The sequence below is a fragment of the Camelus bactrianus genome, chromosome 7 (genome assembly GCF_048773025.1).
Source record: "Camelus bactrianus isolate YW-2024 breed Bactrian camel chromosome 7, ASM4877302v1, whole genome shotgun sequence".
Taxonomy (NCBI): Eukaryota; Metazoa; Chordata; class Mammalia; order Artiodactyla; family Camelidae; genus Camelus; species Camelus bactrianus.
In genome coordinates this window covers 78,577,206-78,598,436 of record NC_133545.1, presented here as the reverse complement: position 1 = coordinate 78,598,436, position 21,231 = coordinate 78,577,206, and the positions used below count along the sequence as shown (strand labels likewise).

The 21,231-nt window shown below is 41.1% G+C and overlaps 1 protein-coding gene across 3 annotated transcripts in view; it reads left to right on the top strand.

Annotated features, from left to right (window-relative positions):
* Positions 1-21,231, top strand: part of NRCAM (neuronal cell adhesion molecule) — a 266,458-nt gene that overhangs the window by 121,661 nt on the left and 123,566 nt on the right. For all 3 annotated transcript variants that reach the window (XM_074367673.1, XM_074367671.1, XM_074367672.1), the window contains exon 3: positions 2,969-3,046. The gene's annotated coding sequence lies outside the window, so the exon portion shown is untranslated. The remainder of the gene's footprint in view (positions 1-2,968; positions 3,047-21,231) is intronic.

Here is a 21,231-nt window from a genome sequence, read left to right as displayed (position 1 = left end):
GCCTATTAAACATGAGTTCCTTGTCTCTTCCAGGTAAAAATTAATTTTATTGAAGTGTCTTTAATTGACTTACCCCCCAATTTGAGCTTAGCCTCCAGTCATTTGTGATAGAGATTTTCAGCTGTAGCTTCACAGCAAGGTGGTGTAGGTGTTTCAGCCACGGTGAGGGTGCCAAATGGTTGGGGGGAAGATTTCTTTAAAGGGCTTGGTTCAGCAAACTAAAGCACTTTCTAAGTTTCTCTAGAATTTACCAAACAGAAATTCATTGTAGAAAAGGACTTCAAGAAGAAAGGAACGGGCTACCTTTTTTTCACTTTAATATGGTTTATTTTATTTTACTTTATCTTATTTTGTTTTGTTTAATTTTTATTGAAGTATAGTCAATTTACAGTGTCGTGTTAGTCTTTGGTGTACAGTTTGGTGATTCAGTTATACACACAGACACACACACACACACGAGCTGTGTAGCCACCTTACCATGGTTTTTTGGAGATAAAGGATTGTGGTGTATTTTGGCCAGTGGACCCAAGAATGCTTACATTCTGTTCACCTATGAGGTCGCCAGAGGAGATGCTTGTAATGAGGACATTGACAAAGCAAGACAAAGTACAAACGCATTAGTAGCTGAAGCCTTGGGCTTGGGTCCCGGTGCAGAGTTCTGTTACTCTAGCAGGTGACAAGCTCCTTTTCCCCTAAGTGAGTAATGCCCTGGAAGCAACGCTTTCCATTAGGCAGGGTCCGATTCCCTTAAGCCCAAACCAGTGTCAGACACCCACACTGCAATGTGAAGAGAAAGACTAATGAAGGCCCACCTCCCATAAGAGAAAAAAAGGGCACAGGAGGAGGGGTTTCCCTAGTGTCAAGCAGGGCATCGGGCTGCTCCACCTGCCTCAGGTCCAGGCAGAGCCAGAAGCAGAACCGTGCTGCCCTGGGGGAGAGGGACGTGGAACGATGGAGGGATGGCTCAGTGGAGGGGAGGGAAACGAGACCACGTAAACCTGCTGACCTGATCAAGTTCACCTATAAAAGTGCATTCACATATTAGGACAATGAAAGGTCAGAAAATCATTCCATTAAGAACATAAAAAGATTATTTTTTTTTTTTTGCGGTGATGTCAGCTGTCATGGCCAAATCTGTGTTCTTAGCCCTAAATCAGTTTTCCATCTGTGCTTCCTAATTCATCTTAAGGGTGGGCTTTGGGAAGAGGCAGGGGATCCTCCTGGAAGCCAGCAGCCTTGTATGTTGGTGACTGATAACACCCCCAAAGCAGCGTCCCTTTCCAGCCTCTTCGCTCTTGGCCAGTTCCCCACACCACTGACAATTGTTCTTTCCTCTGGTCTAACACCTTCAGTAGGCCTGCACTGTTCTCCAGCTCAAGTCCAGGCTTACTAACTGGTTGGCGCTCAAGGCCCTTTGGTTACGCGTGACCTCTGCAGCCTCCCCTCTTCGCCCTGTGCCCTGCCTCACACCATCGCTGTGCCTGTAGCTCTCTTGTTCTGCCGGCGGGGACACACCACCCACTTTGTCATCACCATCCCTTGGTTCCTGTCCTTTTCCTCGACTCAGAATGCCCTTTCTACCTACCGTCAAGGTTTAAGCCAAGTGTTATCTCCTGTGGAAAGCCTTCCTTGATGCTCCCTTGTAGAATCAATTGTTCTTTTGTGGTTTCATAATATACTCTATAAATACTGCTTTTTATGGCGGCTGGTGGAAGTTCTATTTTTCCCATCAGCACGTGGACTGAGACCCCTCCTGGGAGGAAACATGGCTTATTTACATTAATTCTTGTTTCCTTATTTAGATTTAGCCAGTCTATTGACAGATACATTTTAAATGTTCGGTATATTCATTTAGTTGAATTGTTATTGTAGACATAGCTTCCAATCCTTGTAGACTCTTTTCTACACACCTGTAGAGTTTTTAATTCCAGAGGAGAATCACTGACCTCCACAACATTAACATTTTGTCTTGATAAAATGTCATTGCATCAGAGCCAATGAAAGTCTATTGAGTGGTTTTACATGTAATGAAGATAAAGCTTTTTGCAACTTAATACAGAAGATATTTTCTAACACGTGCATAAACTAAAACATCTGAGATGATTACACATCTTTTTATTCCATTAATAGAATGACTTTGCAATTCATAGTTGTCTCAATATTTGAGTGCAGCCAGGAGTTCCTGAATTGACACTTGTTTCGCTTCTCTGAGAGGTTTTTCAGAGGTTGATAGTATGACTTCTGTTTCCAAAAGTCCAAAGTCCCAAAAGCCACAAATCCTCCCTTAGAAGACCATGGATGTCCCTGAATTGGTTGCCTAAAAAAATGAGACCGAATGTGTTCAGCTGGGATTGTGGTCCTCCCTGTCCATGCTGTCCTTTTCTGGCTAATTCTCAGCTGGAATATTTGCAAAGGAAACATTCAGGCTGAGGGGAGGACGGTTGCAGAGAATGGGGCTCTGGGGTTTTCCCTAGCTGGGCTTTGTCAAAGCCCAGGTGGGTCTTCTCTGCTTTTGGCTGCGCCCGCATCATCTCTTTAGGACCTTCGTTGAAAACTTAAGGTCTTTCAAACAAACATAAGTTGAAACAATTCCCCCTCCACTAAATAAAACATTTAAATAATAATAAAGATGGTAGTCCCACAACAAGGAAGTATTTGCACCACGCTGTCCCCATGCATTACCTAAACCCCCCATAAACTGAAGAAAGGAACCGGACATGACTCTTTCGGCTAGGACCCATTAAAGCGATGGCCACCAGAGTTTTAGTCACCTCTCTGCTGCCAGTTTTGATTGAAACCAGCAGAGATGTGTTTTGGCAAATCTATTCATAATTGGTGTTTCCTTGCAAGGGCTCCCCCCTGTAATTGTGTTTCCCATCAGGGAGTCGGTTGGAGTTAATATATTGTTGATCTACCGTGATGGACGATGAACGTCTTGTTAACATTTCCCCCACTCTTCAACCCACAGAGCAATGCTAAGAAGACTTTTGGTTTAAAGAAGTAAAAGGAAGAACAACTTCTTCGGGTCAGAAGATCTTCTTCAAAGGTAGAAGTTTATCCCCTTAAAAGGTTTAAATTAGTTACTGGTTAAAGGAGGGAATTATCCCCTAAAATGATGTGATTATGTAATATTACTGCCTCATTTAATCCTATCAACCCAGGGAGTATGATGAAAGACAGGCAGTAGGAATGTGGTTGCAACAACATTAATCATACTGCTTGTCAAAGAGGATGGATCGAATTCACAGGGAAGAAAACCAGCCTGCCATGTCCTTTCATAGTAATAAGATTTTTGTTTCACTAAATGGGAATCATATAAAGTTCAGAAAATAGCAGAATAAAAGCACTGCTTGTAAACAATATGTTTCTGGAGGAATTAAGGATTTAAAATTATAAGGAATCACTTACAAGAAAAGAGTTTTCTTTTTGATTCAATCACATATCAAAAATCTCCTAAGAACATACTATACACAGTTGATTTTTTGTGTCTCACCGTGAAGTCCAAATGATACAAAAGTCTGTTTGGAAAGTTTAAATGTTACTTTGATAGGCGCTTTCTGCTTTGTAAACCCCTTTCCTACCCCTCATTTCCCACCCCCACTGCCCTCCCCAGTCCAATTTTCTATCATTTGGAATTATCAGATTATCAGCTTTAGAGTGGACTCTGCCAGACCAGCGATGCCTTCTCAAAGGCCATCTATTATAGTCCAGAACTTGATGAAAAATATCTTACTTGGAGATCTGGAACACAGTTCAGAGAACTGTATCTCAACCAATAATAGCTTTCTTAGGGGATTTATGAGAGCATGATTGTTCAGCATGTAGTCCTCTGTCTCATAAGTTTTATTTAACAAATAAAGAAACATCCATGCAATTTAATTAAGAAGATTGTATGCAAAATTTTGAGGTAGGAAAATCTTCCATGATGTTGTCCCATGCCCTTGAGAAGTCTTCAGCGGGTCCACGTATATGTCGTTTTGCATTTTAGAGGGAATGATTCATGCCTCAGTTGAATTCGCTTGGGTTGTGTTGTATTGAAACTGACTTCGTATGACCAAGTAGTTTTTGTGATGTTTCAAAATACCACCAGAAATCCCCAAATCAGTAGCCTAGAAACTAAGAAGTTTACTTTGTGTGTCAAATAGCACATATTCTGTTCTGTTTGAAGAGTTCTTGAAAAGTGAGAATTAGTAAAGACTAGCAAAATTGCCGAGTTAAGTAATTATGACCAATACCAAAAGGGCCTTAATTTTGTCGAAGTTGCTCTTTTAATGGAAAGCTTCCTAGTTAGTGTAAAATGACCTATTATATACAGTTTTATTGTCTGTTTGTTTTCTTGGAGAGCGAAGTGATTAGGTTTACTGATTGATTGATTGATTGATTATTATTTTCTATTTAATCGAGGTACTGGGGATTAAACCCATGACCTCGTGCATGCTGAGCATGTGCTCTACCACTGAGCTATACCCTCCCCCCATACAGTTTTGATATGCTGAGAACTACCCGCTCCAAGAAGTGTCCATATTCCATGAGATAAAGAACACCTGCAGGGTGAAGCAATGTAAGAGTCAGACCCCCTCCATTCTGGCAGGGATGTGGAGAGAGCTGTATACACCAAACCATAGTTGTTAGGAACCAGAAGTTCATAGTAATGGTGGTAAGTAAAGTGGCCTGCCAGCAAAACACCAGCATCGGGTTATGGCAAGTTCTTCTGTGGACAGTATACTGTGTGACACTCAGGAGAGGCAGGAAGCCTGAAAGACCAGGAGCTTATTTGTGAATGGTGGTTTCTAGTGAAAGGGGAAAGTACACAGGACAAGGCAAGGAAGGGGACCTCTGGGAAGGAGTGAGTCATGCCCTTTTTCTTATCTTTTAAAAACAAATTTTTATTGAAGTATAATTGATTTACAGTGTTGTGTTAACTTCAGGTGTACAGCAAAGTGATTCAGTTATACATATATATATTATTTTTCAGATTCTTTTCCATTTTTAGGTTATTACAAGATATTGAATCTAGTTCCCTGTGCTATTCAGTAGGTCCTTGTTATTTATCTATTTTATATCGAGTAGTGTGTATCTGTTAATCCCAAACTCCTAATGTATCCCTCCCCCCTTTCCCCTTTGGTAAACATAGTTTATTTTCTATGTCTGTGGGTTTGTTTCTGGTTTGCAGGTAAATTCATTAGTATCCTGGGCATATATCCAGAGAAAACTCTAATTTGAAAAGATACATCCACCCCAATGTTCATAGCAGCACTATTTACAATAGCCAAGACATGGAAACAGCCTAAATGTCCATCGAGAGATGACTGGATAAAGAAGATATGAGGGGGGAGTGTATGTGTGTGTATGTATGTGTGGAATATTACTCAACCATAAAAAAGAATTAAATAATGCCATTTGCAGCAACATGGATAGACCTAGAGATTATCATATTAAGTGAAGTAAGTCAGACAAAGACAAATATCACATTATATCACTTACATGTGGAATCAAAAAGAAAATGATACCAATGAATGTATTTACAGACCAGAAACGGACTCACAGACATAGTGCCTTTTTAAGGTGGCAGCGATGGGGCTGGATCGGTGCTTTCTCACTTTTGAGGACACTCCTCTGGGAGTTTTCCTTGCTGGTTGCAGAGTTTTCTCTTTCATTCTCTGCATGAGAGTGATTTGACTTCAAATCTCTATCTTCCAGAGCAACCAAAGCCAAGGTTCAGTTCTGTCGTTCTTGATACATCCTTCTCATTGATCTTCTTGGCCAGTCGTTTGTCAGACAACTACGATGAACTTTTAGTCGGCAGGCACGATTAGAGCCACGAAAAGATCTCTCTTTATCTTTTTGAAGGATTTAATCTGGTTGAAACCAAATGCTGAGTGTCTTCCCATTTCTTTCGCCGGCCTCACAAAGACTCCCTGAAACTTCCCGAAATTCTAAAGCACACTTGTATTGAGAATGTCCCCAGGCTATTCAAGAATTCAGCCTCTGACATTAGAATAGAATGTTTTTTTGTAGCTACTTCGAGTTTTCAGTAGCCTTTCCCACGTTCACTAGTGTGCCGGAGTATCCGAAAGACGTGGGCAGCAGAGCTGTGGTTTATAAAGCCTTACTCCCACCCCACATCCCACTATCTGGAAAGCGGTACGTCCTCCCACATCCGGTTGCACATAAAAACTGTGTTCACATTCCTCAGCAACGCTAATGTGTAAATTTTCTCCAAGGAAAATCTGCCTTCTACCTGGCTTGAAAACCTTGAGCTAAAATGTGGGACAGCTAATGGTGGGATTTCGACAAGCATTCAGAGTGAGGAGGGGGGACACCCCAGAAGTCACTCTGTATCCTGGCTTTCTGCTCTGGCTATGTTTGTGAAAGTTTGGTTCTGGTTGTAACCATAATGAGCCTGAAGAAGGCTCATACTACCCCTTAAAGCATGTTCCCCTTTGGCAAACTGTCTAAGAGGGGAAATCTGACAGGTTGTTGGAGTTGTTTAATGATTGTTTATGGTTGATGATTTGAAAGTTGTTCTTTCCCTTAGACTCCTCGTACTAACTTTTTTTAAATGATGCATACATCTTAGGAGAATGATAGTTACAGTCTGAGTAGATAATAGTAAAACTGATAATAGTTTTTTTAAAAAAAGACATCATGTTCTAAGTAAATGTGAATCAATATTTTACTACAAAGCCCAGCTGGGACTACTGTTTTTGATACTATTGGACAGTAAAGAGATCTATCAAAATTTGTCCTGCAGGATCATTGTAAGACTGAGAAGTTTCATTTCATGTGACTCGACACCAGACAAGTCTGGGAGACATATTACCCACGAAAGGAGTATTTGCCTCACAAAACTAGAGATGAAAATCTCGTGAGTAAAAGCAGTTACCCTGGGAAGCCTAGAACTGACAAAAGCCAAGACAGGGACCTAAATCTAAGCAGAGGGTATTCACCTTTTTATGGTTTTATAGTGGTTGAATTTGGTTAGGTATTTAGTCACCTAGAAAACCAGAACAATCTTTTCTTATTAATGCCTTCCCTCTTGCCCTGACATATGATAAGGGCAGGGACAGCGTCTCCTGAAACATGACCGCACTGGGCAGTCCCTCCCGTGTGGTCGTGGCAGACTTCTTCCTGGGGTGGCCGCTCCCCACCTGAGAGCAGCTTTCCTGGAAGCCGAGCGAGGCGGGTGAACGTTCTTCCATTCCGCCCTGTGTGCTGCTCAGCTTTGCATCTCTACGCAGAGTCTGAGTAACTCCCTATGACCAGGGGTCCAATGGGAGCTTGTTGAGTGTCGGGCACAGCATTTCTGTAGGGAGGCCGAGTTATTGCACACACTTCCTGAGATTTATCTCTGAGTCATCACGGCATCCGTGGTTGAGATGCCTTTACTGATTAAGTCTTTTCTGCTCCTTGCATCCTGTCCTTGTAATTCTTCCTGGGACACAACCATTTTTTTCCCTCTGGAAACCCATCCTATCCACCTCCTGCTGCCCCGGGCCGCTCAGTTTGGTGGTTGACTCTGAGGGCTCAGGAGGAGCTCTTGAAAGGCATCCGAAGCAAGACATCAGCATCCTCTCTTGGGAGAGAGTGGAAGGTGGGCGATGGTGCCAGGGTGAGAGTGGTGGGAAGGTTGGCATTATGTCCTGTGGGAGCAGCAATTTGTGCTCGTAGCAGTAGAAGGAACCCTGCAACTTGCATGCGTTCCTCCCTTTTTCCTCCCACTGCGGTCCAGTGGGGAGGCATATGTGCTTTGGAATTGGAAGGAGAGAATTGCCTGAGTCACTCCCGTACAGGAAACGTGTAGTGACTTAGCATTTATACACCAAAGGGCTGATGCATTGACCTTTACAGATACATACTGGATCAGATGTGTTTTCCTTGTGAAAAGCTTATAGTTTTTCAGTGGTTTCTAGGGTCACCAGAATTCGAACTAGTGATAAGGCTAGATCAGTGGCACATGGGCTTTAATTTGGGGGCTCACTGAATGACTGGAACTGTGCCACCAGAGAGGGGGGCCACTGCCCTGAGACCCTTGCGCCCAACAAGTACAACCTCTACTGAAATAACTCTGCCCCTGGGAGCAAGTTCATTCAAAATGATCATTATAAATGGTGTTTGTTATTCATTCTGAATTATGATCTTTATGTTCAGCACTCTCGTGACCAAAATCAATATTTATTGAACTTTGTGCATCCGAACCTACTGAGTGAGGCACTTTTAAGTGTTGACAATGCTGGAGAACCTTAAATGCTCAGGTCCACGTGACTCTGTGCACATGAAGGTCTGTGTGTCCCAGGTCTGATGGTGTTTAGCGGATCCTTTGCTCCCAGCATCTGGACATCTGTCCCTGGCTGCTTCTGGGGGCGGGGGCACAAATCCTGACAGGAGGGTTATCTAGGGAACTGCCCAGGAGGAAACATGAAAGCCCAATGTGGAGCAGGAGGCCAGCCCCAGGCCCCTGCTGGGAATGCAGTATGTTGCTGTCATATCAGACTGCAGACACCAATAGATGCCTGGCTGGTTTTTTTTTTTTTCTTTTTTCTTTTGCTTTGCTTTGTTTTGTTTTATTTTGCCTTTCATGACAGCGTTCGTTTTGTAAGGCAAAGAAAAAAAAAATCTCTTGGAAGGATTCAAGTTTTCATATTTGCAGAAGGCATTTCAACAGCTTTTGTCAAACATAGCTGGTCTGTAAAGCGTCTTTGTTTCTGGTTGACTGTCACAGAAAGCAAGTCCATAAACTAGCAGGAATCCAGGAGAGAGAATGATTTCTATTGAACGCGTCGAGTAGGATATGGTGCATGGGGCCAGTCCTGAAAAGGGTTTTGTTTCCTGCAGCATGGTGGAAGTTCACATCCATATCGCTGCTGCGCCTTCGTTAGCATGCACGGGTAAACAATGGGGCATGCCAGCCGACGCGGCAGTGTTGATTAATGCAATCCTGGAACGTGTTGATTAATGTGTTCCTGTGATGCCTCTGTGAGCCCCGGCTGCACCTGAGGTGTGCAGGGTGTGCCTCCTCGCACCGGCTGCTGCGTCGCTCGCGTGGGCCCCTTTGCACATGGGTCTTCTGGGTGTGTATTTCACACCAGTGCTTTTGGAAATAAAACCACAGGTCTGCAGATTTTTTTACACTGGCAGAAGTGTTCTCCATTAAAATCCAGCGGGAGATTAACAGACACACATTACTTTATATAAAATAGATAAATAATAAAGACTGACTGTAGCACAGGGAACTGTATTCAACTTCTTGTAATAACATATCATGGAAAAGAATCTGAAAAGAAAAAATATATATGTATGTATATGTATAACTGAATCACTTTACTGTACACCTGAAACTAACATTGTAAATCAGCTACACTTCAAAAAAAATTTTAAAAAGAAAGAAAAACTATCAACTGTGAAGTTCATAGAAGGAACGGTCTTCCAGCTAAATGTATACCCTTGGTGCCATCTGTCCGTCCTATGGGTGATCCTGCTCTGACTTTCATTTCTGTTCTTCTCAAAGTTTTTGTAAAGAAAGAAAGCTGAAAATACTTATGGAAAGCAATGTTCACTTGAATAATACAAGAAGGGCTATGCAAATGGACTGCCCATAGACTGTTGGTGAGCTTGGCGTCTCAGTTGGAAATCCACTTTTCCCAGAAGCAGGAATTCCCATCAGCCTGGCCAGGGTAATTCGTTTCCAGTCAGCTTCGTTCGGGGTTGTGATGTTTCTTGCTGTCTTATGAATTCCCATTAAACCACATTTTTTTTCATCGCTTGTTTCCAGAAGGGCTCATCTGGATGGGGGTTCTGCTTGGCTACTTGGCTAATGGTTTGAAAAAGATACGCGGGGAGAGTTTTTCTTTGTTTAGTGTCTTGTACTTGTTATCTGAGACGTGAGGATTCTACCGCTCCTTGTAAAGCTTCCTGACCCCGGACTTTTCAGCAAGGTGGCAAAAATGATGAGAAAGCCATGTTCAAAATGGCAAGAGAAGGTCTGAGCACGAGAGAAATGATTCCATGGTGCCAGCATGATGGCTTTGCCCCTGTGTCTTGCGGTTCCAACCGTAGCATTTTAACAGAGGAAACCAGCAGTGCGATCCAGGAAAAAAAATTTTTTTTCTGAAAAAATGTGAACAAGTTCATTCTGAACAAGAAGGAATTTTTATATATTAGAGAATTTGTGTATGGACCTACTATATAAGGAGGTAGTGGAGTCACCAAAATCCTCTTTATATTGGCATGAAATTAATGGTGAAGGATGGCTTTCTGATATTTTCCAGAATAAGAGTTGAGTGAAGACTCTTTATTCCATTTAGACTTAGCCGTGACAAGAACATTCAAAGGCCCACTCGGGAAGGGTCACAGAAGACGTGACTTCTGTTACTTGATTGATGCCGTCTAACCCCCGACTTTCTATTATTTTTAAATGCTTAGTTATGTCTGTCTCCTGGGAATATTGGTAGAAAAGGAAAAAGTAAAATATTGAATGACTTCCCTGGCATTTGTATACATAAGCTTCTCTCTTGGAACTCGAGGTACACGAAATGTGTGTTTAAATCACCAGAAGACATATTTGATGAGGAAGACGTGTGTGGGAAAACTGATCTCATTTGCTTTTCAGGGAACCCCGAATCGTAGGATAGAGCAATGCACCGAAATAACTGCCCGAGAGGGAGTTAATGTTTGTGATTAGACATGCATTTTCTCGGGTAGCTTGAATTCTGCAAGAATTGAAGGGGTAAACAAAGAGGAGCCGTGAACATGATTAATCCGTTTTTCTGCAAAGCTTTTGATACTGTACTGAATAAAAGCCTTGCTGACAGAAGCTATTAGTCTGGTGAAGGAAAGGCCATCGGAACAGGTTACGAAAGAGAAAATGGAAGGCGGAGAACAATCCACATGGAGAAAGGGCACAGGGAAAATGGTTCCTGCAAATTTCTACTTATTTTTTTTTGTCAGGAAGCACAGAGAACATGTAGTTAACGTAGTTACCTAAATGGCTTTGTTCCTGGGGCAAAAAAAAAAAAAAATCTGAGAAAAAGAAAGAATCTGACAAATAGAACTAGACAAAACTACCATATTTAAATTATTCCAATGACCTGGAAAATATATTGATCTAAGTTCTGAGTGTCCTGTCGAATCTTTTTTTCATTATGTAACATTTCCCTCTTCGAGCGAATCCAGCTATAGAGGTGCTTTAATATTTGAAAAGGTCTTTAGATTGGTTTGTTGTGCAAAATGATAAATTTTTTGATTGGTATACGTTTTTGAAAGCCTTTGAAAAGCACTCTTTTTAGAAGGAGTTAAAAGTAAGTACGTCTTACACAACCCCGGCACTATCCTGGGTGCTGAGTTCATGCTCCATAAATATGTGTTGAGCTGGTATGCATACTTGTTATGTACGAAACCCAGAAGTCATCCCTGCAGAGAACTTTGCCTCTAATTTTCTCTCTGGGTCTCTCCATGGGTTGCTGATGGTTGTTGGTTAGCCGGAGCAACTTCATGGTAAATCAGTGAAATAAAATCTTCATTTTCCTGAACACAAACTTTTGAACATTAGGATTTTTCTTCTGTCGTGCAAGCCCCCAAGTTCCAAGAGGAAGAGGAAGTAGACTTCAACTATCTACATTATCATGGACCTGCCATTCCAAACTGTATTTATTACTGAAATGTGGCTGCCTTGATTCAGTACACACAGAAGGACCATGGAAAGATCTTTGTTTTAAAGGGTAAAGAATTGAAAGACTTTCTTTTATAAAACAGATTTTCCTCAACTGAGAATCAAACACAGTTCTGCCCAACTAGAGTGTTCAGTAACCACTGAGTGACCTTAGGGGACCACAGTCCATGCTTGAACCTAGAATCTCACTACTTGGTTGATGATAAATCAGAGTTTATTCTGGAGTTGTTTGGGTTTCATTAATATAAATGAAATACTAACTTGTGTGACCTACATCCAGCGCCCATAGGATGACCACCTTCATTGTTAGACGTTGCTGACTGCTTCTGGAACTTCCGTGAGAAGTTCTAGTAACACAGTCTGCATTGTGAGATACGGATGGTTCTTGCTTTTCAGTGTCTCACACTCTTTAGTTCCATACATATAAATCAACTGTTCACATACACATGTGTGTGCTAGGTATACACGTAAAACAGAAGCACAGCATAGCATTACAGACTGTTACATGTGTGGTACAGGCTAAAAGTGCTCTGGGATTCAAAGGAGTGCTGACCACTAGATACTGGGAGGGTGACAGAGGTTTGTGACTGGTTAGAACTTGAACCAATCATGGAAGGACGACTGGTTCTAGAACTAGTTCAGGCAGGCTAAATTGCGAGGAGTAGACATTCCAGTGGTTGCAGTGGCAGTCTTGAGGAGGGAAGGGAGAGAACCGTGGTATTTGCATGGCAAAAGGGAAAGAATATAAATGAAGCAGTGTAAAGCAGAAAGTAGACCTGAGATGTGATTGAAAGTGCCTTTGGACAGGTGTTTGTTCCTTCCTTCCTTTTTTCATGAATGAATAATTTATTCATTCATTCATGAGCTACTATGTTTCAAACATCCTCAAAGAGTAGCAAGCAAGCTATACTATGCGTGAAATGTATACAGAACAATTATTGCAGTGTGATGTAATTAGTCCAAAAATGGTTAAAAAAATAGTATGCATATATTTACGTGCATGTATGTGTATATATGGTGACACAAAGGCAAATGTGACAACTCTGCATGGTGGCATCAGGAAGAACTGAGAAGGAACATCACAGATGGATAGGAACAACAAAGTTCTACTGTAGAGCACAGGGAACTATATTCAATAGCTTGTAATGGCCTTTAATGAAAAACAACATATAAATATAAATAAATATATGTGTGTGTGTATATATATATATATATATATATATATATATATATATATATGTATTTGTATAACTGAATCACTATGCTATACACCAGAAACTAACAACATTGTAAGTCAACTGTACTTCAGTTGAAAAAAAAAATAGATGAATAGGCATCTCCTAGGCAGACATGGAAAAGGACATTCCAGTTGTGGGAGAACAGAGGCACAGCAGATACCACCAGAAGGCTCGCTGTGGGTACCTTGGAGTGCCTTGGTATGGCTGAAGGTTAAGTTGGAGGCACCATGAGGCAGGGTGAAGAGTGTTGTCTGGGCCAGGAGTTTGAGATAGGCTGGGGGACTCCACGTAAGGATTTTATGTAAGGGAGTCATGTGATCAGATTTGAGTTTAGAATAAATACCCTGTCAACTGTAGGTAGAATCCATGTGTGAAATTGGAAGCTGGAAACCAGGAAGAGGCAAGAAATGATAAGAAACAAGAGAGCCTGGCCCAGGGTCCTAGCAGGGGGGACGGTTTACAATATATTAGGGGGACCGATACGCCATTCAACAAAGAGGTGAAGAATGAGGACGAGCAAGTCTTGGCCTCTGGCTTTAGAGACTGGGTGGATGCTGGTGCTACCGACCAGGATAGAAAATGCGGAAGTGCTGCTTTTGAGAGGAAGGTAGAGGATTCTCTCATGATTACATTGGGTCTGAAATACGTCTGATTATGAATATTACTGTACTGAGTTGTAATTGTGTCCAGTTATGAACCCAGTAAGTTCATGAGTGAGAAGTGATGTGTGCCCACTATTGTTTTGAGAAGGTTAATCTTGTGTCAGTATATTGGGAAAACTCAGTGAAGGCACACCAGAGATGAGGAAAGCAGTTAGGAACCTCTCTCTGTGTAGATGCATGAGAACTGAGATCCCAGAACTAGGAGAGAGGCTGTGAGGATGACGAGTAGAGAACAGGAGCCCCTTGCTTTTTGTTGTTTGGCTTAAACTAAGCTGTGCCTTTGTCTCGTTATCCCATGAATACCACCCTGGTTGGGACCTCTCTGTCTTAGGTGGGTTCCATCTCTAGAACTCAAAGAACTGGGTTGGCGGCGGTGATAACTGGTCCTCCCGGGTTGTCCTCAGAATTGGTACACTTTTTTTTGAAGAAGAAGGAAGGGTGGTTTCTTGTGAACCCCATGTGAGGAGAATCAGTGCCATCAATCATCTCCAAGTGAAGAACTGGCTGTAGAAACCCAAAGGTCAAAACTCTTATTAACCGAGGGACCTAGAGTGTACACAGTTCAGACAGAAGCGACTTTCTCAAAGAGTGAGCTGAACAAAGAAAATTTTGCCAAGGGCAAGAATGAAGGAAAACAGCACATAGGAGTCCCCAGTGTGGCTGGAAACATGTTTTGAAGCAATAGCATGGGACAATATGTCATTATTACTACGGACACAAATTTGAGTCCAGGGTAAGGGGAAAGAGCTGCACTGTTTTGTTTCTGCTGTTGTTAATGTTCATTGTGGTTGTTTTTTTGTCCTGTGACCACTATTTGGAAAGGGTGGCCGGTGAGACACATGCCAAATGATTGAGGTGGTGTTTCCATGAAACATTTCCATTTTAATCATTCTTTCAGATTTCTAGATGAAAGACGGCTTAACCCTGGGGCATGTGCTAAGATGAATCACAAGTCTCAGAAATATTGTCCTCAAGTGATGTGTTGGCTGCAGAGGGAATTCATATGTACTTATGGACAAATTCTGGCATAATGAATGCTCCAAATCATAATTGTAAATGCCCAAGTCATAATGTATATTCATTAGTTTTTCGTTTTGAGCTCCTACGTGTTTCTTAATCAAAATGCATACCAATGTCCATCCATCTTCTATTCAATCGATCAAATGCAAAAGAATTGTCATTTTGGGGGGGGTAATTAGGTTTATCTATTTGTTGTTATTATTTTTTAATGGAGGTACCAGGGATTGAACCCAGGACCCTGTGCATACTAAACACTGGACTCTACCACCTAGCTATATACCCTGCCCTGTTTTTTAAATATAGAAAAATTATCTAATTTCCCTTCTACTTCTTATGTGCCTAGGAGAAGCAGGACAAAAAATCCCAAATCTGACTTGATACTCCTTTCAGTTATCCCAGAAACACGGGATGGGCTCGTGAGTGGCCACATGGTTCGTGCTACAGGGACACCCTGCTGACTTCCTTCTGCGGCCCTGCCAGTCCCGTCTCGTTGCTGATAACCTTGCAGGTGCCTGGTGCCAGTGCTTCACTAGTTCCTGTTGCCCCGGAAGTCATGCTGGTTATCCATGTGGGTCATGGAACCTATTTTCTGGAAGACTATCCAATACTTAATTTAATTTCTATAAATTTTGTCTGTGGGGATAAATCTTCTGGCTTGTTTTCCACATATTACTTGCATTGTTTTGAACCTGGCCGGCAAATACCATACTTTAGCATCTGTAATGAAATCACACTTACTGTCCATCAGGAATTTGCTTCCTGATGAAAGGAATGGGAAATGTTTGCTAGGATATACAGTCGTACTATTTTTAAGTTGCTTATATTATATAGGATTCTTTGCAAATGATGTTAGAGAGTTCATTACAATTTAAATTCACTTTCTTCTCAAAATTATCCTTTCTCTTCTCGGCATTATGTAGCTGTGCCTTGTATACTTCGCCATGGTAATGAAATGTTTTACCTTTATTTATAGAATTTTGAGAATGTTAAGAGGTTTTCTTTTTTGTTTTTATAAAGAATTATTTTTTTCTACAACGAATTTCTTTTTTTATTGAAGTGTAGTTAATTTACAATATTGTCTTAGTTTCTGGTGTACAGCATAGTGATTCAGTTATACATACACATAGATATTCTTTTTCAGATTCTTTTCCATTGTAAGTTATATTATAAGATATTGAATATAGTTCCCTGTGCTATGCAGTAGGTCCTTGTTTATCTATTTTATATATAGTAATGTGTATCTGTTAATCCCAAACTCTTCGTTTATCCCCCCCGCCCACTCCTTTGGAAAGGATTTTCCTCCTTGGAAACCATAGTTTGTTTTCTGTCTACCAGTCTATTTCTAATTTGTAAATAAGTTCATTTGTATCATTATAGAGAAATTTTTTTCTTTTTTGTTGTCTTTTTTTGTTCCTTATCGTTTTGGGGGTTTTTTTGTTGTTGTTGTTGTTTTTCTTTTTTTCTTATATTTTATAGAGAATTTATAAAGATTTTTAATGAGAATTTATGAGGTATTCAAACCTAGTTCTATAGAAATATGCATTCAATATGATTAAAATTTGTTTCCTGAATACAATTTAAAGTAAAACAGAAAATTTTTTAAAAGATTTTTTTGTTACTGAGTTGGTAGTAGTATATTTTGATGAAAAGAATATGAATTTAAAAACATTCTTTTTCATGATGGAGCTTCTGTTGATTCATAAAGCATTTATTTCGGTGCCACAAAATCAGCACCACGATTTTGACCTTATAAATTAGAAAAGAAAACGAAGACGTTCTAGGTTGTAAAGCCAGGTCTGATGCACATGGTGCCTGGTCCTTTTGTCATTAGCTTGTGTCTCCTCCTGGCGTGGGTGCCTCCACCAGACAAGACAGTTCTTCTGAAACTGTTCATTCGACCTCCTCCTGTTCCAGTGCTGCCGCTTGTTGAGCACAGCTTGGAGCCGTTTTCTCTCCTTACCCAGGGATGGGTTTGTCCTGGGCTCTTGTGTTTTGTTGGCACATACGTATGACATGAGGGCTTTTTCAGAAAATAGATGTGTCATAAAAAGAGCGTCTGGGGTCCTCTGGGGCTATATTCCATAAAGACAAATTAGTTAATTTCATATAGTATATTTTAATGTCTTCCCAATGGTGATGGCCCTTCTTCAATATTTAATAAGGGAAAATTAACACAGCATTATAACAACAGCTAAGAATAATCAAAATATGCCCTAAGTGGTATTTTTTATATCAGTTTCCTTCCTTCCTTCCTTCCTTCTTCCTATGCTTATAAAAATGTCAGAAGTTTGGGGAAGGATTAAATTTGTATGTAGACAGTAATATCTTAGTAGTGGACTTAAATATTCCCAGTGGCACCTGCTCTAAAAACCATCCTGTTCTGCTGAAATAACCGTCACCATTTATGACGCTTAGTATGTGCTGGATGTGTTCTAAACATTTCACTTGGTTTGTCTCATGTTATCGTCACAGTAACCTGTTATCATTCTCATTTCATAGATGAAAAAAACTGAGGTGCAGAGTTGGATGCATTGCCCACAGACACACTGCTGGTAAATGGTAGAGCAGGGAGTCAAGCCAAGTGAGCCTAGCTCCAGAGCCCGTGTGCTTTGCCGCCACACCTCTGCTCGGGCAAGAGAGGTGTCCACCAGAATGCTGATGAGTTAATAAGGGACACTCTTGGCCTTGGGGGTTCTGGTCCATGTGCTGTGTGTACGTGACAGATAGGGCCTCACATGGAAGTCAAAGCTATTACCTGCTGCCCATTCACAGCAAATAATGAACCTAGAGGCTTGTCAAGGCTGTTACAGTGCACCTGGGGTGTGAAATATCCATTCCCTGTTCATGCACTTTGTGTAGAATAAGTGGGTGCTACAGAAAGAGAGAAAATTCTTGGCCAAACAACATAATATGGTTGGGAATGCTGGCCTGCTCTAAGGTGGTAATGTGGTAATGTTAGGCATTCTTCTGTCTCTGGTGAGGCTGATTATATCTGAAAACAAGTCTTAGAATTTTAGTGTCAGTGTAGTTTGCTCACAGGTGTGACACTGATCCCCATTAATAAAAACAGTCATAATTAAAGCTTGTTCTTTGTACCTTGTCACCACCCCAGCCATCCTCTTTCCTCCCCGAGCTCTTCCATGGGAACCCAAGCCATGGTTTATTCACGTGGGATTCCCAAGAAGAAATTACCTGACAACTGCTTTGGATATGATTTCCCACTCTTTTCCCTGCCCCCTTCCCATCCTAACCCAGTGTTTGTGTTTTAACAGAAGGATCTGGACTCAGATAAGTGAGCTCAAAGAGCCGCAAGAAGGAAAAACTAAATCCTATTATTAGATTCAAGTAGTAGAATTCCAGGCAGGGGGTTTGTCCTGTCCCACAAACCCCTTAAATCACCACAGTAAAACCATCTGCTCATGAATCTCCCCCTTATTTAGATTACAGGCATTTCAATGATGCCTTTCAGTGAATGATCGTGATAAATACGCAATTTTTTGTTTCAACCTGATCATTAGTGATAAAATGTGGCTTTGCAACATGCTTTTATTTACATTTATATTTAGTTCTTAAAATTTTCATTATCAAGTGTTTCCTTCTGGATAATACTCTTTCATCCTAATTAAGATTGTACAAAGCCCAAACTCTTTTTTTTTTTTAATTGAAGTATAGCTGATTTACAGTGTTGTGTTAGTTTCTGGTGCACAGCATAATGATGCCGTTACACGCATATGTGCATATTCTTTTTCATATTCTTCTTCACTATAGGTTATTGCAAGATACTGAATATAGTTCCCTGTGCTATCCAGTATGAACTTGTTGTTTATCTATTTTATATATATTAGTATCTGCAAATCTCAAACTCTCAATTTATCCCTTCCCACCCTCTTCCCCTCTGGTAACCATAAGTTTGTTTTCTATGTCTGTGAGTCTCTTTCTGTTTTGTAAATAAGCTCATCTGTGTCTTGTTTTTGATTCCGCATGTAAGTGCTATCATATGGCATTTTTCTTTCTTTTTCTGACTTACTTCACTTAGAATGACAGTCTCCAGGTCCTTCCATGTTGCTGCAAATGGCATTATTTTATTCTTTTTTATGGCTGAGTAGTATTCCATTGTATAAACATACCACAGCTTCTTTATCCAGTGACCTGTCAATGGACATTTAGTTTGTTTCCATGTCTTGGCTATTGTAAATAGTGCTGCTTTGAACATTGGGATGCATGTATCTTTTTGCCTTAGAGTTCCCTCCGGATATATGCCCAGGAGTGGGATTGCTTGATCATAGGGTAAATCTGTTTTTAGTTTTTTAAGGAACTTCCGTACTATTTTCCGTGGTGGCTGCACCAAACTACATTCCCACCAACAGTGTAGAGGGTTCCCTTTTCTCCACAGCCTCTCCATCATTTATTGTTTGTGAACTTTTGAATGATGGCCATTCTGACTGGTGTGAGGTGATACCTCATTGTAGTTTTGATTTGCATTTCTCTGATAATTAGCGATATTGAGCATTATTTCATGTGCCTGTTGGTCATTTATATGTCTTCCTTGGAGAACTGCTTATTTATGTCTTCTGCTCATTGTTGGATTGGGTTGTTCATTTTTTTGTTACTAAGTTGTATGAGCTGATTTTATATTCTGGAAATTAAGCCTTTGTCAGCCGCATCATTTGCAAATATTTTCTCCCATTCTGTAGGTTGCCGTCTGTTTTGCTTACGGTTTCCTTTGCTGTGCAAAAGCTTGTAAGTTTAATTAGGTCCCATTTGTTTATATTTGCTTTTATTTCTATTGCCTGGGTAGACTAGAGGGCAGGAACTTTTGTCTTTTGGGTTCATTCATGTATTCCCACCACCAAGAACACTGCCTGGCATGTAGCAGGTGCTTAATTCTCTCAACAAATGAATTAATGAATGTAGATTAATGAAAATTGGAAGTTTCAGCCATTTGTCCGATAATGTCATCAGCTCAGTAAATTCCACCTCACTTTTGGGTCACACTCTGACTTCCCAAGATTCATAAATGTCACGGTTTAGAACTCGGCTGACTCACAAATTCTGCTCACAGGAGGAAAGCGTATTGTGACTTCCCATTGTCAAATGTGGAGGTGGAGTTGGAAAACAATCAAAAGAAATGTTCCTCTCTTTTTTTTTTTTTTTTTTTGGAGCAAATGAACAAATCTATTATTTGTTTTCGGAGAACAAACGTTCTTCGCAAAGAACAGAAACTGTTCCCAAAATCTTTGAAGTATGTCCCTGATCCTTTAACCAGTAGCTGGAGACTCAAGTCTCCTAGTGACAAACATGGGCTTTGTGGGGATGAAAGTTAATCATAAGTTTACAAAGACTGATTGGGCATTTGGCTGGTGACTGAATTCCTGGCAGTGACACAGAGGAGGCTCTTCAGAGGCTCAGACACATATATTTTAAGTAAAGGCCCTTGTCCTCAAACAAATTTGATTTTTTGCCCAGTGCTCCCTTTTGGATTAAAATAATGCCTTGCTCAAGATATAAATAACATTAAGAATCCTGCCAAAGTCACAGCCATTTCTGTCATGGCAGAGGGAGACAGATTACTTAGGGAGAGAGATTATCATTATTTATTTCTTAGAGGTTTTTTTTTTTCCAATAATTCATTTGATGTGTTAGTTGTAAACCCACTGTGTGAATCAGAACAATGTCCCGAACGGGCTCCCAGTTGCTGGATCTGTGTTTTGTGGGACGAACGTTGAAGCCAGCATGTTTCCTATCAATACAATAAAAATCTTCATCGCCCCCCAGGCCCTGGGTGCTGCATTTACAGAGTGATGTCAGGATGCTGGGAGCCCCCCAGAGCCCCCCCTCTCTTTTAAAAACATATCCCAGTCTCCTGGCTAATACCTCAGCCTCTGCGAGAGCTTGCTTTCCCTAATTCCCTGCTCTACACATTGAGCTGCTGCTGCTCCAATCACCTAGCAGACATGGGATTAGTGTCCTGAGTTCCCTGTGTCCTCTCCCACGTGCCAGGGACTCTAAGCTTTGATCCCTGCTGAAATGAAACCTCCCAGGTCTCGTCTGTGTGTAATGCTTTGGTGGTTCCGCGTTTCAGCTCTTTCCTGGGCTGCACGAGCTCTGTGAGCTCCTTCTGCAACACTGAGTGGAGCCCTGTTCTAATAAAGTCACATGCAGAATCCCAGGCTATAATGCAGAAAAGAGGCTGCCCTAGTCTCCTCTCAGTGCCCTGAAGAGGCTCTGTCCCGTGATGCTCCCCCGGCATGGGACACCGACGACAGAGGCACTTTGGTGGTTGTTCCGACGCTGCTCTCCATCCATGGAAACGGGCAGTCGCGGGTTGTTTTCAGGTGCACAGACTCAGGAGTCAGACAGCCTAATCAGACACTGTGAGTCCTGGCTTGGTCAGTAATGAGTGAGGAAAATGGAGAAACAACTTAACCACTGTGGGCCTTAACTTTCCTCATCTGCAAAATGGGAAAACATTCAGTTTAGAAGTACCAGAGTAAGCCCTCATGGGAGAGTAGTCATTGTCTGAAAAATAAACAAAACTCAATCACGATTGCTATAGAATTCTTCCATTTTATGGGAGAGAAAGGTGAAATGAATAGATTTAATAAGGGATGAAAAAATGTGAGAGTCTTGCAATCATTTAATC